General features: G+C 40.5%; 1 long non-coding RNA gene across 12 annotated transcripts in view; it reads right to left on the reverse strand.

Annotated features, from left to right (window-relative positions):
- The window catches only part of LOC119851156, an 87,828-nt gene that overhangs the window by 25,878 nt on the left and 42,221 nt on the right, over window positions 1-19,729 (reverse strand). For 7 of the 12 annotated variants that reach the window (XR_006278846.1, XR_005291162.2, XR_006278844.1 and 4 more), the window contains one exon: window positions 15,455-15,551. The exons of the other annotated variants lie outside the window; for them this stretch is intronic. This is a non-coding gene — a long non-coding RNA (uncharacterized LOC119851156). The remainder of the gene's footprint in view (window positions 1-15,454; window positions 15,552-19,729) is intronic. 12 annotated transcript variants of the gene reach the window in all.

A 19,729-nucleotide genomic window follows, 5' to 3' on the forward strand; every position in this document is an offset into this window, starting at 1 on the left:
TGTCTTGCTATTGCCTAGCTAACCTGTTTGGCCCAGTCTAGGAAAGAAAAGCACTGGGCGCTGTTTGGCATAGCATGGTCACAAAGATCCCTACATTGTTTACAGCAAGAAAATAGTAATGTTAGACTGTGTAAGTGAATGCATTTTAACTAACGTATCTTAAAACCTAGTAGGGAGTAAGGTTGGCCTTGTGATTAAGGCACTGAACTGGTACTTGGGAGATCTGGAGTCATTCCCAGCTCTGTCCACAGACATCTGATGGGACCTTGAGAAAGTCATTGAATCTCTGTGTGCCTCTTTACCCAATCAGTAAAACATGGATAATAATACTTTTTTCCCTATTGTCTAATGAGCTTGTAAACCCTTTAGACAGAGCTTGTCTGTTGTCTTGTATGTACAGCATCTAGCACAATGGAGCACTAATATTAGTTGGGGCCTCGAGGTGCGACTGCAATGCAGTTATAAAAATTAGTAATTAATGTTACTATTAATTATTATTAATACTTATTATTATAGTGCTTAGGAGCCAACAGAGGATGGGGTGCCATTGTTCCAGGCACAGTGCAAACAAAGCGAGAGACAGTCCCTTCCCCCAAGAGCTTGCAATTTAAATGGACAAAACAGAATGGAAACGGATATAACGTACAAACAAAGCAATATGAGTGGAATAATAACACCAACATTCCACACAAAGATGGACAAGCCGTCAGGAACAGTATCCCCGATAATGTCACGGCTAACCTGGTGGCTAAACTTTGTGACTTTGTTCTCACCCATAATTATTGCACATTTGGGGACAATGTATACCTTAAAATCAGCGGCTCTGCAATGGGTACCGCATGCCCCACAATATGTCAACATTTTTATGGCTGACTTAGAACAACGCTTCCTCAGTTCTCGTCCCTACTCTACTTGCGCTACATTGATGACATCATCTGGACCCATGGAAAAGAAGCCCTTGAGGAATTCCACCATGATTTCAACAATTTCCATCCCACCATTTACCTCAGCCTGGACCAGTCCACACAAGAGAACCACTTCCTGGACACTATGGTACTAATAAGCGATGGTCACATAAACATCACCCTATACCGGAAACCTACTGACCACTATTCCTACCTACATGTCTCCAACTTTCACCCAGATCACAACACACGATCCATTGTCTACAACCAAGCTCTACGATACAACTGCATTTGTTCCAACCCCTCAGACAGAGACAAACACCTATAAGATCTCTATCAAGCATTCTTACAACTACAGTACCCACTTGCTGAAGTGAAGAAACAGATTGACAGGGTCAGAAGAGTACCCAGAAGTCACCTACTACAGGACAGGCCCAACAAAGAAAATAACAGAATGCCACTAGCCATCACCTTCAGCCCCCAACTAAAACCTCTCCAATGCATCATCAAGGATCTACAACCTATCCTGAAGGATGACCCATCACTCTCACAGATCTTGGGAGACAGGACAGTCCTTGCTTACAGACAGCCCCCCAACCTGAAGCAAATACTCACCAGCAAACACACAACAGAACCACTAACCCAAGGAACCTATCCTTGCAACAAAGCCCATTGCCAACTGTGTCCACCATCATAGGGCCTAATCACATCAGCCACATTATCTGAGGCTCGTTCACCTGTGCATCTACCAATGTGATATATGCCATCATGTGCCAGCAATGCCCCTCTGCAATGTACATTGGTCAAACTGGACAGTCTCTACGTAAAAGAATAAATGGACACAAATCAGACGTCAAGAATTATAACATTCAAAAACCAGTTGGAGAACACTTCAATCTCTCTGGTCACTCGATTACAGACCTAAAAATTGCAATTCTTCAACAACAAAACTTCAAAAACAGACTCCAACGAGAGACTGCTGAATTGGAATTAATTTGGAAACTGGATACAATTAACTTAGGCTTGAATAGAGACTGGGAGTGGATGAGTCATTACACAAAGTAAAACTATTTCCCCATGTTTATTTCCCCTCACCCCCCACTGTTCCTCAGATGTTCTTGTCAACTGCTGGAAATGGCCCACCTTTATTATCACTACAAAAGGTTTTCTTCCTCCCCCCCCCCCCCCGCTGGTAATAGCTCATCTTAAGTGATCACTCTCCTTACAGTGTGTATGATAACACCCATTGTTTCATGGTCTCTGTGTATATAAATCATCTCCTCACTGTATTTTCCACTGAATGCATCCGATGAAGTGAGCTGTAGCTCATGTAAGCTTATGCTCAAATAAATTTGTTAGTCTCTAAGGTGCCACAAGTATGCCTTTTCTTTTTTGCGAATACAGACTAACACGGCTGCTACTCTGAAACCAATAATAAAACAGTGTCAGTTGGTTTACCTCATAACACAAACCAAACTGCAAGTCTTTTACCTGTTATATTAAATATTTATTATTTTCCTCTTAACATATGGACATGAAAGCCAGAAATCTACCAAATGTACAGACACCTAAATGGCTTAGAAAATAGCATTAAATGAAATGAATTTATAAGAAATGCAGAGAGTTCTCAGAGCAACAACCCGTACTCTCTATGGGAGGTATGCTACTGGGCAGATAGGGGACCATGCAAAAGGATCCAGCCGAAAGTATCCCTCTAATGAACACTGCCCAGAGAAGGAAAACTTATGGGACTTAGCAATGAAGAGGATGTGTAAAAAGTGATCCAGGACAGACAGCGATGGCAGAACCTTCTTCATGATCTAAACAATGGCTGATAGTGCAGGAAGGATTCAGATCCAGATCTTAAATGTTTTTAAATTTCCCATGGCATGTGATTCTGGTTTAAAAAAATGAATACTGGAAATATAAAGTATCACTTAAAATTGAGCCCTAAAAGTGATCTACAAAGTGGGGAGAGGTGCCCTAGTTGGTTTGTTTATGGTGGGTAAAGAAGACTTGAAAGGTTTTTTTGTTTAAGTTAATTTGTTTGTCTTTAACATTAAAAATTCAGGTCTTGTCTAGCCTGGAAGACTTTATGACTAGAAAGCCTCTGAAATGCTGGCATCACATGAGCTAATTGAGTAAAAGTTGAGTTGGTTTTTGTTTAACAATTATTTAACTTCAATGGTTAATGTTTTGAATAAGGAAAGGCTTTCTTACAGATTCAGCACCCTCAGCCCGTCATTCAATGTCTTTTGACCTCCCACTGGTCCTCCAGCTAAGCCAATGGAGGCCAGAATTTATAGTCCTGATTTTCTTAAACTAAAAAATAAATGGGGAGGGGAACCAGGAAGGACTTTTTAAAAAATACAAATAAAAACCTTCCCGGTCTTCTTTATACATTGCAAGCAAACAAGGGTACAAGCAAAAATTTAAAAACAAATGTCCTTTTCCAGGGTACCCTTAAAAATAAGAGTCTTAAAATGTTCTCTTTAGATAGGATTAATACTAGTGCACATTATTTAGAGTAGCCACCTCTGGCCAGCAGAGGGAGTGTCCTGTTCCTTATAATTCAGGAACAGCTTGCTATTTTGGTCTCCACAGCTGCTGCAGATAAACATAGTTATCTAAATCTTTCCTGAATTTTAGGAAATGGCAGTACTAAATAAACTACACATTGTGTAATATTTTCCAGAGTGTCACTACACTGATGTTTCTAGGAGATATTACATAATGTGCAACAGCTGCAGGCAAGTGTCAAGAGTCATTGTTTTTTATCTGATAGCAGTACAAGGAGTTGAATTGTCTCATTGTTTTGGATTTTGCAGTAAACTGATGTCTTTGCTGGGGCGGAGAAAAACTCTGAAAAATTGATTCTTTGAGATTCAGATGCCTTGGAACTGGAGAATAAAGAGTGGAGTGTCCCATTTCTTTTCTCCGATTATTTTAAGCTCAATGATTCAGGTGTTTCCACTCCTAAGATTGTGTTTTTCCATACCCTGAATTTCTTCTAAGGATACTGCTTCCTTTCCCAGATTAGTAAGGGCCATTGCTACTCTTGGGAATTGGTTTTCTAACGATCCCTCCATATCTTTCTCGTCACAGGTTCTTGTGCTGTCTGAAACAAAGGATTTCACAAGGATTCATGGGAACATTTTCTAGGTTTTGCTCTTTGTGAGTTTAGATTCCCTGAGTTTTGCTTTGAGTTCTGAGTTTAAATAAACCAAAATATAAATACAAAACTCACCCAAAACATTGTGAAAACCTGGAATTTTACAAGGTTTTGATGTCATATCTTAAATGAGTTCAGGTTTGGTTTGAAAACTTCGAGTCTAGTCTGAGTTTCAGGTTTATAACACAGCCTAAAACCAGGTGACTTCTGTATGGCTTAACATATTAATGGCAAACATTTTGCACTATTCTAGTTCCATCCTCTGATCCCAGTAAATTTTATGTGGATCCTGTGGATCCCCTCCTATTCAGTTGTCTGATAAGCAGAGGTTAAATAAGGGACACAGACTGCCCGCTCTTCTCTGCTAAAAAGCAGTAGGGAGCTCACCCTTCCTATCCCTGACTTGAGTAAGCAACACTTTCCCTCCTTGCTATTAGACTAGACCTCAAACACCACCTTCTTTGAGTGCATCAGTCACCCTCATTTTGTCATTCAAAGCTAGCACGCATGACAGGGAAGGAGATCCAGAAGAGAGAACTGCCATGGTGTTCATGATCTCACTGGTTTTGTTTTTTCATGGTGTTTTCAGTGGCCAATGTTTGTTCTTTCTTTCAGTGTAAGTGCTCTATTTTTCTTCGTACTGAGGTAAATGATGCTTCAGGCTAACTTCAATAAGCCCTCATTATTTTTCAGGCGTTTCATTTCATTTTGTTTCTTTTTATATCCAATTATATATGTTGTGCTAATATGCAATATTTCCGAATACTAACAGAGTTGTTCAGCCACTTACATCAAGTAGCTGCTATATAATTGAATAGCTAAGACGGACTTAATATAAAGATCACTTGGAATCATAAACCATTGTCCTCTTTACTTTCCCTATGAAAACAATAACCTCTCAATCAGCCTGCTTTGAAGAAGGCGTATTGTCTTGCTGATTCCCAACATCACACTGTTTTTTTCCTCCTCTTAACAGCTGGAGGCTGAAGTCTTTCACTGTTCCTCTTTCTGTTGCTCTGTTTTTGAAGGGAGCAAATGTCACAATATCAAAAGCACATTGCATGATCTCAAGTGACTCACTCTAAAACAAAGGCGAAAAAGAGGATATTTTCAGCACCTCTTTATTGCATCATAAACCTCCTGTACTGTATCAGAGAGAGCACTTTCCACAGAAGTGTTGAGCACAGACTCAGCGAACACAAAGATAAGCAAAATCCACCAACAAACTTTGCAGGATTTGGGCCTAAGAAGGAAAAGGGTAGGAAAGAGGAATGCAATCAAAATATGTACAATCGGTGTGCTTGTCATTTTATGCATTATTTATATTGAAGAATAAGAAATGTATAGAATCTGCCCCTGAACCACCTGCAGGCATTAGGGTCACACATCCTTCTGGTTCTAAAGGGGGTTCTATAGTAATGCATTTGTCTAAATAACTGAGTATATATTTGTTGGATGTAAAATACATCTTTTAATTACTAAGCTAACAGCTCACGTCGAGCTTATGATCTTTTGATGCTAAGGAAAGGTCAGGTCTGTCTTAGACCAGCTTTATAGAATTAGGAAAATCATATGGCTGCTGTCTCCCAGGTGTACAGATGTATAAAGTCACTCACTGAAAAGGTTGAAAAGACATTCTATTTAGAAATGGTGCTTAGTATTCATATATCACACTTCCTTTATTTACCCTCCTCTGTTATTTCCCCCTATGGGCATTTTGCATGAAAACAGGCCTTTTGGTTCTTATTCACGTCACTCACACCCAAATCAGGGGAAGGTTAGGAAATCCTCCTTCCTCCCCAATTCAAAAACAAGGGCCAATTTTAGGACTAGGCAGCCATGCAGAACGTCAACCCTTCTCAGCACATCGGTCATTCTGTTGACTCCACTCGCTGAGTTACACTCCATACTGCCTGCACTTTGGAAGCATGGAGTTGAATTCAGATGCAAGATCTCCTCCTTCCCTACAGGTCATGTGGTATATAGGCCATTGGCTTCAACATTGTCAGTGCATTCTTTACAAAGGCAGAGGAGAACAATGACTAAGCGTCAGGCCTGCCCAATCTATGGCTCCTTGATCTTATCTCAGGCCTCTTAGCTGGGTTCACCAAATGGCTGAGCAACTGGGGCTAGTAGCTTAGACTCTCTTCCCTCCTTCCCTTCCCAGACAATTAACAACTTTCAGCCTTTGGTGGCACATCTAATAAGAGAGAGAGGGAGAGTTGGGAGCTGGAGAGAATTGAAGAAAAGGAGCTGAATCCAAGGATCAATGAGCAGCAAGCATTGGTATTGCAGTAGTTGAGGAGCTGGGCCTTTGTGTGAGGTGACTGTGGAGAAGGAGATGTGATAGTGACTGGTGAGGAGGGAAAGAATTAACACTGAGAAAAGGAAAATATAATGAATGAGGACAGTGATGGAATTGATGGGATGGGGATCACTCATGGCTTTGTATGGAAAATGAAAAATACTGGTGGGATTGTGTCATCTATCTTCTAATTTCATGCCTTTTTTCTGGCTTTTTGCTGCATGAATACAGATGGAGATTGGGAATCAGGGAAAGTATAAAGAGGTTGAGGGATAGCATGGGGATGGGGAGAAAGGAAGGACAGCACTGGGAGAAAGGAAATGAGCTGGAGAAGAACGATGAGAAAGTCAGTGGAAGGAGTGAAGTCCAGAACCCCTTAGTGTAGATGCATATAAGAATGTATTTCCAGATTTAAAAAGCCAAAAGCAGCATAAAAATCAAAATGTTGTCCTAGGATGAACTTTGTTGGTGCCAATTGACGTTAATGGGAAATGCATATACTAATAATACCTTAGATTATTAAAAATGTTTGAAAAGCTATGCTACTTATCACCATGCTTATTGTTTTATCTATTTTTTATACTTTAACCAGCTTGGGCAGTGAGGCTACACTGGTTAGTTTTACCTTCTGGTTCTCATGCATTCAGTATTGTCAACCCCAAGCATGAGTCATATAAAATCATGAGATTTTTTTTTAAATATATTTTGGTTTCTTTTTATTTGACTTCTGGTTTTTGAAATTTGACTATTCACCTGGGTCACATTTTTCAGCTTTTCTCCTCAATCATTAGGGCTAAAAACTTGATTATTTTGTTAAATGAAAGCTGAAATTCTAAAATAATCCCAAGACTCCAGAAACTAGGGTTGAAGAAAAACACAAAATAAGAGACTCGTGATGGAATCATGTGATTTGTATTTGGGTTTGCAAGAGGGGCCAGCACAATGAAATAAATAATAATTAATTCATACTACAAATAATGATGTTATAGGAAATATGTAAACAAAATTACCCCTCACTAATTCTTTTTCTTTACTTCACAACCCATCAGTTTACATGAGGCTGCTTCATCTATTCCCTCTGCCTGCTCTTTCATTTAAACACTGTAGTTTGGATCTAAACTACTTCTTGTTACCATGTACATTTCTCTTTAAAGTTCTCATCTCATCTGCGGAGTTCTCGTGCGACTGATAATGGAAAAGGAAAATAGCATTTTAAAATGAGACTTCACAGCTGAGAAGTTTGGATGATGCTATTTGTTAAATAAATGGATAGCTTTATCAAGCATTAGATAAAAGGCCTTTGGGAAACACATAGGACTTACTTATATTCTGATTGCAGTTTAATAATGTTGTGATTGCATTATAAGCATGACATTGTATTTTAATCACATCTCTCTCTGCCTTTAGTGTGAGGAGTGCGCACATTACCATAGCATTTAGATGCCATAAACATAATGAAAGAAAGCATAATTCTGACCAAAGAGACTATTATCCATCAGCGCTTTTTTATTTATTAAGATCAGTCCTATTGTTTGTTTCCAGAAAAGTATTGACTGGTCACTTTTTAGTTCCTATAACTGACTGAAGGCTTTGTACAAAGAGATGGGATCCATACTTCACCCGATAGGAAAATCCCAGTTTATTCCACACTAAGGCCCTCTGCTTTGTGCAGGACTCTGGGGGGACAGACTGGAAACACTGCAGCATCTTCATTTAAATTTAAAAAGAAGGCATTTTTGAGTTAAATAAGCACATAATAATACAATCAGGACACCAGCCCCAAAGTAACTTATTTAATATTAAATGCAATTTATTTCACAGTCTCCACACATCGTACTTTTCCCAATGTGTTGCGTATTTTTGTTTGTTTGGGGTTATTTTTGGGGGGGAGGGTTTGAACAGCAATTTGTCAAGCTTCTCCGGTGACTGACATTTTCTCACAAATTGTTGAAATGATGGAAATTCAGGAACATCCTGTGCATTTACTAACCCCTGGTTTTCTTGGCTGTCCTGTCAGCTCCTGGCATGCCCTGAGTATCTAGAATGATGCTATAGCTCCATCTCTCCTCATCCCTGTAGCATAGCTGCTGATACAAAACCTTGACAATCTGAGGAGGACCAACTACTGAGTGGTACTTCTTCCTATTGATATAATTCATATACTGCCCCTAAGAGGAAGGCAGAATGGTCCAGTAGTGAGGATAATAGTCAGGTACTTGGGAGACCTGGCGTCAATTCCCTTGGGCAAGTCAATAGAAAGATTTTAATCAGAGTTGGCCACCTAAATGCTTCTGAAAATCCCACTAAGTGCCTAGCTGCATCTTTAGGCACCTAAATACTTTTAAAATCTGGATCTTAGACTCTGTGCCTCAGTTTCCATCTTCAGAGTGGAGATAATAGCACTTTTTTTTTACCTCACAAGGGTATTGTGAAGATAAATTAATTACAGATTGTGAGGTGCCCAGATACAATGGTAATGGGGGCCTCGTAAATACTTAAGCTATCTAGGTAGATAATCCTGCAACGCTGAGTAAAGGTTAAAAAGGAAACAGCAATAATCAATCGACAAGACCAACAGTTATTATCCTGAGAGCAAATGCAATAAGAGAGACTGCCCATGCACTAGAATAGTTACAGTAATACTGAAGAGAGGAAAACCATTAACTGACCTAGCCATGTTATCACAGGTATTTCACATGGTTAACCAAGCCTCGTCCTGTCACTTTCAGTGATACTGCTCCCTGAAGATTCATACTTCAAAACAATGCTTCTTGGAGTGAGTGATACTGCCTCACTGATCTAGTCATGTGGCATGTTATCTGCTGGAAATATTGCTTTCCTATGCAGTCATTTTGAGAACAATTAAAGAGACACCACAGTACTAGTCACATGGTAGGTTAGGGCATGGATGACTGGTTATGACAGAGGGAGACATTGTTTCTTGTAGCTATATAATGGCTTTCAGACAAGGTGGAGAGGGGTGTATTTCCTTCCTTCAAGGTAAGTTATGGAGACCTTAATTATACATTTTTCACCGTTAAAAAAAATAAGCAAAAAATAAAAACTGCCTCATTTCACTGGCAGCATTTTTTTTCTTTTTTGTCAGCTCTTTTGGGTAACCTTGAGTAACAAGCATAGCTGAAACCTCCATCTTCTCTTCTTTATATAGAGCTGGTATTTATAACAAGCCCCAAGTCAGGTCTGTCAGGTTCAAATGAACTGTCTGAGTTACTGTTGTTCACTTGATTTGACAATGAGCTCTTTGCAATTTGCAACACTGTCACTAACAATACAGCCAAAGGCAAAAATTTCTTTCCTTAATGTAATGTCCAGATCAGTTTATGTTGTCTAATCTCAATATCTTCCAGCAATGCTAATATATAAATTAATCCCAACAACTGAAAAAAAAACTAGGCAGTGGGTTGTTTGGTGGGGGTGTGGTCAGGAGTTACATTTCAAATTACAGTGATCATCTACCAAATCTCCTTTGGAATCCTTCCATCAAGCAATCTTTTTTGTTATAATCAAATCCCACCACCTCCCTCTGATATTCCATGCCTTGTCTTGTGGGTGTCCAGTCTTATTTAGATTGAAGCCCTTTAGGGCAGGGAATTTGATGTATCTTTTTTGTAAAGCACTGTGAAATTTGCAAATGTATACACATTTATCTTGTAAGACAAAATAGCCATCCAAACTCAATGATTGCTATAACAAATAAAATATACAACATCAGAGGGACTGCTCTGTTGCCAGGTACCACATCAATGGGCACAGTATAAGAAGTTGAACAGAGCTAGTGATGTGCACTGTCACGTAAGAACATAAAAATGGCCATACTGAGTCAGGCCAATGGTGCATCTAGCCCTGTATCCTGTCTTCTGACAGTGGCCAGTGCCAGATGCTTCACAGCAATAAACAGAACAGGGCAATTTATCAGGTGATCCTCCCCTGTTGTCCAGTCCCAGCTTCTGAGAGTCTGAGTCTAGGAACACTCAGAGCATGGCTTGTTCCCCGACCATCTTGGCTAAGCCATTGATGGAATTATCCTCCATGAATTTATCTAATTCTTGTTTGAACCCAGTTATATTTTTGAACTTCACAACATCCCTTGGCAGTGAGTTCCACAGATTGACTGTATGTGAAGAAGTACTTTTATGTGAAGAAGTACTCTCTTATGTTTGTTTTAAACCTGCTGCCTATTAATTTCATTTGGTGACCCCTGGTTCTTGTGTTATATGAAGGAGTAAATAACACTTTATTTACTTGCTCTATACCATTCATAATTTTATAGACCTTGATCATATTCTCTCTTAGTCATCTCTTTTCTAAGATGAACAGTCCCAGTCTTTTTAATCTTTCCTCATATGAAAGTTGTTCCATACACCTAATCATTTTTCTTGCCCTTCTCTGTACCTCTTCCAATTCCAGTATATCTTTTTTTAAATGGGGTGACCAGAACTGCACACAGTATTCAAAGTGTTGGCATACCATGGATGTACAGAGTGGTATGATATTTTCTCTTATTATTTGTCCCATTCCTAACATTGTGTTAGCTTTTTTGACGGTTGCTGCACATTGAGTGGATGTTTTCAGAGAATGATCCACAATGACTCCAAGGTCTCTTTCTTGAGTGACAATAGCTAATTTAGAGCCCATCATTTTGTATGTATAGTTCGGATTATTTTTCCAATGTGCATTACTTTGCATATTGAATTTCTTCTGTCATTTTGTTACACTGTCACCCAGTTTTGTGAGATCCCTCTGTAACTCTTTGCAATTAGCTTTGGACTTAACTATCTCATTTTATCATTTGCAAACTTTGTCACCTCACTGTTTACTCCCTTTTTTCCAGATCATTTATGAATATGTTGAACAATACAAATCCTTCGGGAACCCTGCTATTTACCTCGCTCCATAGTGAAAAGGGCCTATTTATTTCTACCCTTTGTTTCCTATCTTTTAACCATTTACTGATCCATGATAGGGTTGTCAATTTTGGTTGGATGTATTCCTGGAGGTCTCATCACATGACATAATCTTTAATTCCTGGAGACTCCAGGACAATCCTGGAGGGTTGGTAACCCTCTGAGAGGACCTTCCTTCTTATTCCATTACTGCTACTTTGCTTAAGAGCCTTTGGTGTGGGACCTTGTGAGTGGTTTTCTGAAAGTCCATGTATATTATTTCAACCAGATCACCCTTTTCCACATGATTGTTGACACCCTCAGAGAATTCTAATAGTTTGGTGAGGTGTGTTTTCCTTTTACAAAGCCATGTTGACTCTTCCCCAACATATTGTGTTCACCTCTATGTCTGATAATTCTGTTCTTTAGCGTGGTTTCAAGCAATTTCCCTGATACTGAAGTTAGGCTTACTGACATGTAATTGCTAGGATCTCCTCGCCCGTTTTGAAAAATTGGTGTTACATTAGCTCTCCATGTGAGACTTGACTTCAATTTTAAGATCAGGGTCCAGATTCCAAACAATGTAACACCAGGATCAATCCAGAATAATTTAAATGAGGATACTCAGGCTTGATACTGGTGTAACTCATGTCCTAAATCTACTCTTGGATTAGTATGGGTCAGACATGCTGCAGAGACAGTGCAGTTACTGAGTGAAAGAGTCTTGAATCTCTATCCACACCCCCTCTAGATTAGTTTAGGATGGGCCAATTGCCAAGGGTATCCCAACCACCCTATTCAGCTGGAGTAACTCAATCACTCAGCAAGTCCTAGATGCAAGAGAGTGGGTGTAAATCAGAGAGGAAGGGAAGAGAAACTCACCACTGTTTGTGGCAGAATCAGTATTGACCTATTTTTTTCTGTATTTTAACTTGCTGTACAAGATGTTCTATACACATGTACACCAGTAGAGGGCACCATATACCTCAATAAAAGAGACAAATATGTCCAATAAAATACACATTTTGAAGGCAGAGAGAGTTAGGACTGGAATCTTTATCTCCAGCCTTCTTAGGAAAGTGTGCTGCCACAACGTTAAGGCTGGTTTCGTGAGCACAAGTTTTTTGAGACTCTTCCTATGGAGTTTCAGAGTAGCAGCCGTGTTAGTTTGTATTCGCAAAAAGAAAAGGAGTACTTGTGGCACCTTAGAGACTAACAAATTTATTAGAGCATAAGCTTTCGTGAGCTACAGCTCACTTCATCGGATGCATTTGGTGGAAAAAACAGAGAGGAGATTGATATACACACACAGAGAACATGAAACAATGGGTTTATCATACACACTGTAAGGAGAGGTTTCAGAGTAGCAACAGTGTTAGTCCGTATTTGCAAAAAGAAAAGGAGTACTTGTGGCACCTTAGAGACTAACAAATTTATTAGAGCATAAGCTTTTGTGAGCTACAGTAATGCATCCGATGAAGTGAGCTGTAGCTCACGAAAGCTTATGTTCTAATAAATTTGTTAGTCTCTAAGGTGCCACAAGTACTCCTTTTCTTTTTACTGTAAGGAGAGTGATCACTTAAGATAAGCCATCACCAGCAGCGGGGGCGGGGGGAAGGAGGAAAACCTTTCATGGTGACAAGCAAGGTAGGCTATTTCCAGCAGTTAACAAGAATACTGAGGAACAGTGGGGGGTGGGTTGGGTGGGGCAATGTGCCAGCAATGCCCCTCTGCCATGTACATTGGCCAAACTGGACAGTCTCTACATAAAAGAATGAATGGACACAAATCAGATGTCAAGAATTATAACATTCAAAAACCAGTTGGAGAACACTTCAATCTCTCCGGTCACTCGATTATAGACCTAAGAGTGGCTATCCTTCAACAAAAAAGCTTCAGAAACAGACTCCAACGAGAGACTGCTGAATTGGAATTAATTTGCAAACTGGATACAATTAACTTAGGCTTGAATAGAGACTGGAATGGATGAGTCATTACACAAAGTAAAACTATTTCCCCATGTTATTTCTCCACCCCACCCCACCCCCCACTGTTCCTCAGATATTCTTGTTAACTGCTGGAAATAGCCTTCCTTGCTTGTCACCATGAAAGGTTTTCCTCCTTTCCTCCCCCCCCCCCCCCCCCCCCCCGCTGCTGGTGATGGCTTATCTTAAGTGATCACTCTCCTTACAGTGTGTATGATAAACCCATTGTTTCATGTTCTCTGTGTGTGTATATCAATCTCCCTTCTGTTTTTTCCACCAAATGCATCCGATGAAGTGAGCTGTAGCTCACGAAAGCTTATGCTCTAATAAATTTGTTAGTCTCTAAGGTGCCACAAGTACTCCTTTTTTTTTTCCTATGGAGTGTTACCCCACAATTCCAAACACAAATTCTCCTAGCTATTTCTTAAACCTATATCCATTCCAGTGGCCCCAGCAGAGGGGCTAGTGGGATCACTGCAGAGTGTGCGTAAGGCTTAAGTTTGGAACTAAACGAATAGAATTGAAAATACTTTCCTGCAGATGAATCAGAACAAGAACGTGTGAATGTAGCTTTGTTTTTCACATGTTCTTTGCCCATTTTTCATTTTTTTCCTTAGGCACATATCCACAAAAGGGATCTAGGCACTGTGGCACTCAGCATCAGAACATCTAATTTTCAGGTGCCTAGAAAATCACAGGAACAACACTGTGATCCACTGAGCCTGAGTTAGGCATCTAGGCTCTTAGACAATGAATGGGAAGAGATAGGGGCTTTAGAATGTAATCCATAAACCTGGCGCACTAGGCAGGGAGCTGCATAAGCTATCCAGTGGGAGATGCTGATGAGATGGGTGTGTCCTAAGCCTTACCCCTCTCTTGAAAATAAGTGCCTGATGCTGGGCTGTAGGGAGGCTTCTGTCTCTGCTTGTGATTCACAAACTGGGGAAGATAGGCATTCAGCAGCCTAAATCACATGCTGGGCCTGATCCGCTTGGCATGCTCAGAGGGTTCCTACTGTTTTGGGCCCCTCAAGCAATTTCACATTGGCTGAGGATCTGGTCCTGTGAAGGCTAAGCATTGCTAATTATATAGGTGTCAGGAATAAGGGCCACAGCTAGCCTGTTTACCTGCTATTTTACCCCCAGGCAGATTAACAAGCACAGCTGGTCCCTAGTTGAGCTGCATAATTGGACAAACTGCCTAATTGGCTGAGGGGATCAGCCAAGCAGCTGTTAAGGTGGTGTTAAGACCAGCATGATGAGGAAGGTGCTGATTGCTCAAAACATTTGCCTATTGTTACATTAGCTCCTGTTCCTTCCCAGAAACCAGCTTTGTTCTTGCTTTACATTGCTCCAGGTAATCTGGTTTTGATTTCTGACTCCAGCCCCGACCCTCTGCTTTGACTCTTTGCCCCTGACTCTAGCTCTGGCCCTTGGCTCTAACTCCTGGCTAGCAACTCCTGTTTTAATCACTAGGCCTGACTTCTGCTCTGACCATTGGGCCTGACTCCTGCTCCAACCAGTAGTCATAACTTCCCTTGCCCTAGTCACCTGACAATAGATGAGACTGAGATTGGAAAACTCATTTGTAGTTGAGCTCTTAGGCTTCAAGAGTTTATGCAAATCTGTTCTTTAGTTTCACTTCATATGAGTTTGCACCCCTGGGACCATATCCTGTAATCCCTGCACACAGAGAACTTCCTTTGTTTTCAATGAGTCCAATGCATGCTGGTTTTGAAGTTTGCATCCCATGCACTTCAGAGACAATCTCACAATGTGGTGTGAAACTTTGTATAAACCAGGCAAAATCCATGCAGTCATTGCTATTAAATAGTCAATTGTCTGGTAAGTGGTAATAATTGGTAAATTTTTAGTGGGGATCACTGTGAATCTTGTGTAGCTTTGGCAACAGGCAATAATAAGCCAGGGCCACGTTTGATAGAAACATACATGAATTTTTCAGTGAAGTTGGGTCAATATCTCAGTTTTAAGAGCAATTTCTTTTTAACTTTTTTGGTTTAACCTGGTTTGAATCTCCTGCCAATATTTTGCACATTGTGTTGCTCGTCACACATCAAAAGGATATGATTGTACAAAAAGAAACTTGTTTCACTAGTTAACTTTGCACTACTAAACTTGAAAACGAAGTTTTATCACAGTTTTTTTACCAACCGACTTTGTTACCTTTTAACTTCCAAGCCTCGGATAAATGGCTCCTGAGGTAGAAGCAAATCAACGTATTGATACAGCCAGCATGAATTAAAGGTCTAGAAAACATGACCTATAAGGGAAGATTGAAAAAATTGGGTTTGTTTAGTCTGGAGAAGAGAAGGCTGAGAGGAGACAAGATAACAGTTTTCAAGTACATAAAAGGTTGTTACAAGGAAGAGGAAGAAAAATTGTTGCCCTTCACCTTTGAAGATAGGACAAGAAGCAATGGGCTTAAATTGCAGCAAGGGAGGTTTAGGTTGGACATTAGGAAAAACTTCCTAACTGTCAGAGTGGTTAAGCACTGGAATAAATTGCCTAGGGAGGTGGTGGAATCTCCATCACTGGGGATTTTTAAGAACAGGTTGGACAAACACCTGTCAGGGATGTTCTAGATAATACTTAGTCCTGCCTTGAGTGCAGGAGACCGGACTAGATTACCTCTCAAGGTCCCTTCCAGTTCCATGATTCTATAATGCTGAGCACACCATGATTTGATACCAAATAAATTAGGAATCTAAAATGTTTTAGCTGAAATAACATATAGTTACATTTTCTAAAAGCGTCTTTTGAGCTGGAGAGAATTCCTTTTGGTTTGGCCTAAGGGCTGAATTTGTGTTCTGCCTGGTGGATTTTCATGAAAGGAAATCTGTATTTCTGAAATGCAACAGGAGAAGATCACTGAGTAAAATACATTATTTTTAAAACAATCCATTTTCTCCTTGGAAAATGTACAACTGTTGATGAAGATGATGACAAAACTATTGCTGTGTGGGAGAAAGTGAAAATGTGTGAATCTAGATGACAGTCATCAAGAATTGAAGATGAAAAGAAGCTGCTTCTGGAGAAGTGTTAATTGATTTTTTTTATGTAAGTCAATCTAGAGACTGTGTCAGCTCCATTTCATTTTGATTAGAGGAAGCACTTCAAATGTTTACCGAGCACTAGCTGCGTTTGTAAGTTTGGATTGTAAATATATTCAAGTCAGCAATAATATCTATACTTACTTGTTCATGAGACCAGGCTGGTCCGGCATGGAACTATAGACTTAGGTTGACACAAATCAGCTTACGTTGACCTAACTATGGAAGTGTCTACACTTAAATGTTGCTCCTACTGATGTAACTGCCCCGCTACCGACTTAATAACTCCACCTCCACCAGTGGCGTAGAGTTAAGGTCAACGTTGTTAGGTCAACACATTGTCAGTGTAGACACTGTGTTGCTTATGTTGACTGTTACTGGTTTTCAGGAGCCTTCCCTCAATGCCCCACACTGATAGTACAAAAGCTCCTGGTGAGGATATGCACTGCCAATATGTAGGTGCAAAGTGTAGACATATACAAGAGATGTAATTGTTGCGATGGCTGTAGACAGACGTAAATTAGGTCAACTTCATATTACAGTGTAGACATGGCCTCAGTGACTTACAGCTATTGCTGGTATTCAGGTTCCACGAGGAATACAAACAGGAAAATAATGTCAAAATGTAATTACTGAAAGTCCTTTATGCATCAGAACAAATGAGTAGAAAATAAACTGGGCTATATATGGAATCTTCTGTTATTGTGTGAAACAGGCTGCTTCAGGAACTGGATTTAGAAGATTTTAGAGAAACTTGTCGTTAATCTAACACTTAACTTTAAAGGTCACTTATAGAATATTTGCCTGGGTACAAAATATCCACTCACACTTCTCAGTTTTTGTTAAATGTGGTTTGGCAGAGTACCTGAAATAGCTAAACATGTTGCTATATATTTTGTCCCTAGAGACACTCTTCAAATAAATAGCAGTTTCTAGCGCATAGCAATTTGTGCATCAAAGACCCTACACAATATTTCAAGCAAATTGTTTGTGTAGTTAGAATCCTATAGTCCCTAAAAATTAAAGATAGTCGAATATTCTTCCTCATTAGACCAGAGAAAAGAAACATCCCCATTCAACAAAAAGATAAATGCATCACACAGTGGAACTATAACATCCCATGGCAGATTCTGTGAAGTCTTAGACATGTTTGATTTCTGCCCATTTCAGAACTCAGTACAAAATCTGGAATACAAATACCAACCTGGCTGGGACAGGATGGAATTAATGGGGTCTGTTCTAAAGACAAGGACTTACATTGGTCCCATCTTGCAACTCCTGGCAGAGCACACTTTAGGTGTGTTTAATAATCGGAGTGATCATACTGTGAATAGAAAAGGAGTACTTGTGGCACCTTAGAGACTGATAAATTTATTTGAGCATAAGCTTTCGTGAGCTATAGCTCACTTCATCAGATGCATTCAGTGGAAAATACAGTGGGGAGATTTATATATAGAGAGAACATGAAACAATGGGTGTAACGAGAGTGATCACTTAAGGTGAGCTATTACCAGCAGGAGAGTGGGGGCGGGGGGAAACCTTTTGTAGTGATAATCAAGGTGGGCCATTTCCAGCAATTGACAAGAACATCTGAGGAACAGTGGGGGGTGGGGGGGAATAAACATGGGGAAATAGTTTTACTTTGTGTAATGACCCATCCGCTCCCAGTCTCTATTCAAGCCTAAGTTAATTGTATCCAATTTGCAAATTAATTCCAATTCAGCAGTCTCTCGTTGGAGTCTGTTTTTGAAGTTTTGTTGTTGAAGAATTGCAATTTTTAGGTCTGTAATCGAGTGACCAGAGAGATTGAAGTGTTCTCCAACTGGTTTTTGAATGTTATAATTCTTGATGTCTGATTTGTTTCCATTTATTCTTTTACATAGAGACTGTCCAGTTTGACCAATGAACATGGTAGAGGGGCATTGCTGGCACATGCTGGCACATGATGGCTAGGCAGCTCTCCAGCACTACTTTCTACAAGCCATTACCCTCTGATCCCACTGAGGGTTACCAAAAGAAACTACACCATTTGCTCAAGAAACTCCCTGAAAAAGCACAAGAACAAATCCACACAGACACACCCCTGGACCCCGACCAGGGGTATTCTATCTGCTACCCAGGATCCATAAACCTGGAAATCCTGGACATCCCATCATCTCAGGCATTGGCACCCTGACAGCAGGATTGTCTGGCTATGTAGACTCCCTCCTCAGGGCCTACGCTACCATCATTCCCAGCTATTTTCGAGACACCACTGACTTCCTGAGGAAACTACAATCCATCCGTGATCTTCCTGAAAACACCATCCTGGCCACTGTGGATGTAGAAGCCCTCTACACCAACATTCCACATAAAGATGGACTACAAGCCATCAGGAATAGTATCCCTGATAATGTCACGGCAAACCTGGTAGCTGAACTTTGTGACTTTGTCCTAACCCACAACTATTTCATATTTGGGGACAATGTATACCTTCAAATCATCGGCTCTGCTATGGGTACCCACATGGCCCCACAGTATGCCCACATTTTCATGGCTGACTTAGAACAACGCTTCCTCAGCTCTCGTCCCCTAATGCCCCTACCCTACTTGCGCTATATAAATGACATCTTCATCCTCTGGACCCCTGGAAAAGAAGCCCTTGAGGAATTCCACCATGATTTCAGCAATTTCCATTCCACCATCAACCTCGGCCTGTACCAGTCCACACAAGAGATCCACTTTCTGGACACTATGGTGCTGATAAGCGATGGTCACATAAACACCACCCTATACCAGAAACCTACTGACCGCTATTCCTACCTACATGCCTCCAGCTTTCATCCAGACCACACCACACAATCTATTGTCTACAGCCAAGCTCTACGATACAACCGCATTTACTCCAACCCCTCAGACAGAGACAAATACCTACAAGATCTCTATCAAGCATTCTTACAACTAAAATACGCACCTGCTGAAGTGAAGAAACAGATTGACAGAGCCCGAAGAGTACCCAGAAGTCACCTACTATAGGACAGGCTCAACAAAGAAAATAACAGAATGCCACTAGCCATCATCTTCAGCCCCCAACTAAAACCTCTCCAACGCATCATCAAGGATCTACAACCTATCCTGAAGGACGACCCATCACTCTCCCAGATCTTGGGAGACAGGACAGTCCTTGCTTACAGACAGCCCCCCAACCTGCAGCAAATACTCATCAGCAACCACACACCACACAACAGAACCACTAACTCAGGAACCTATCCTTGCAACAAAGCCCGTTGCCAACTCTGTCCACATATCTATTCAGGGGACACCATCATAGGGCCTAATCACATCAGCCACACTATCAGAGGCTCGTTCACCTGCGCATCTACCAATGTGATATATGCCATCATGTGCC

The sequence above is a fragment of the Dermochelys coriacea genome, chromosome 2, assembly GCF_009764565.3.
Source record: "Dermochelys coriacea isolate rDerCor1 chromosome 2, rDerCor1.pri.v4, whole genome shotgun sequence".
Taxonomy (NCBI): domain Eukaryota; kingdom Metazoa; phylum Chordata; order Testudines; family Dermochelyidae; genus Dermochelys; species Dermochelys coriacea.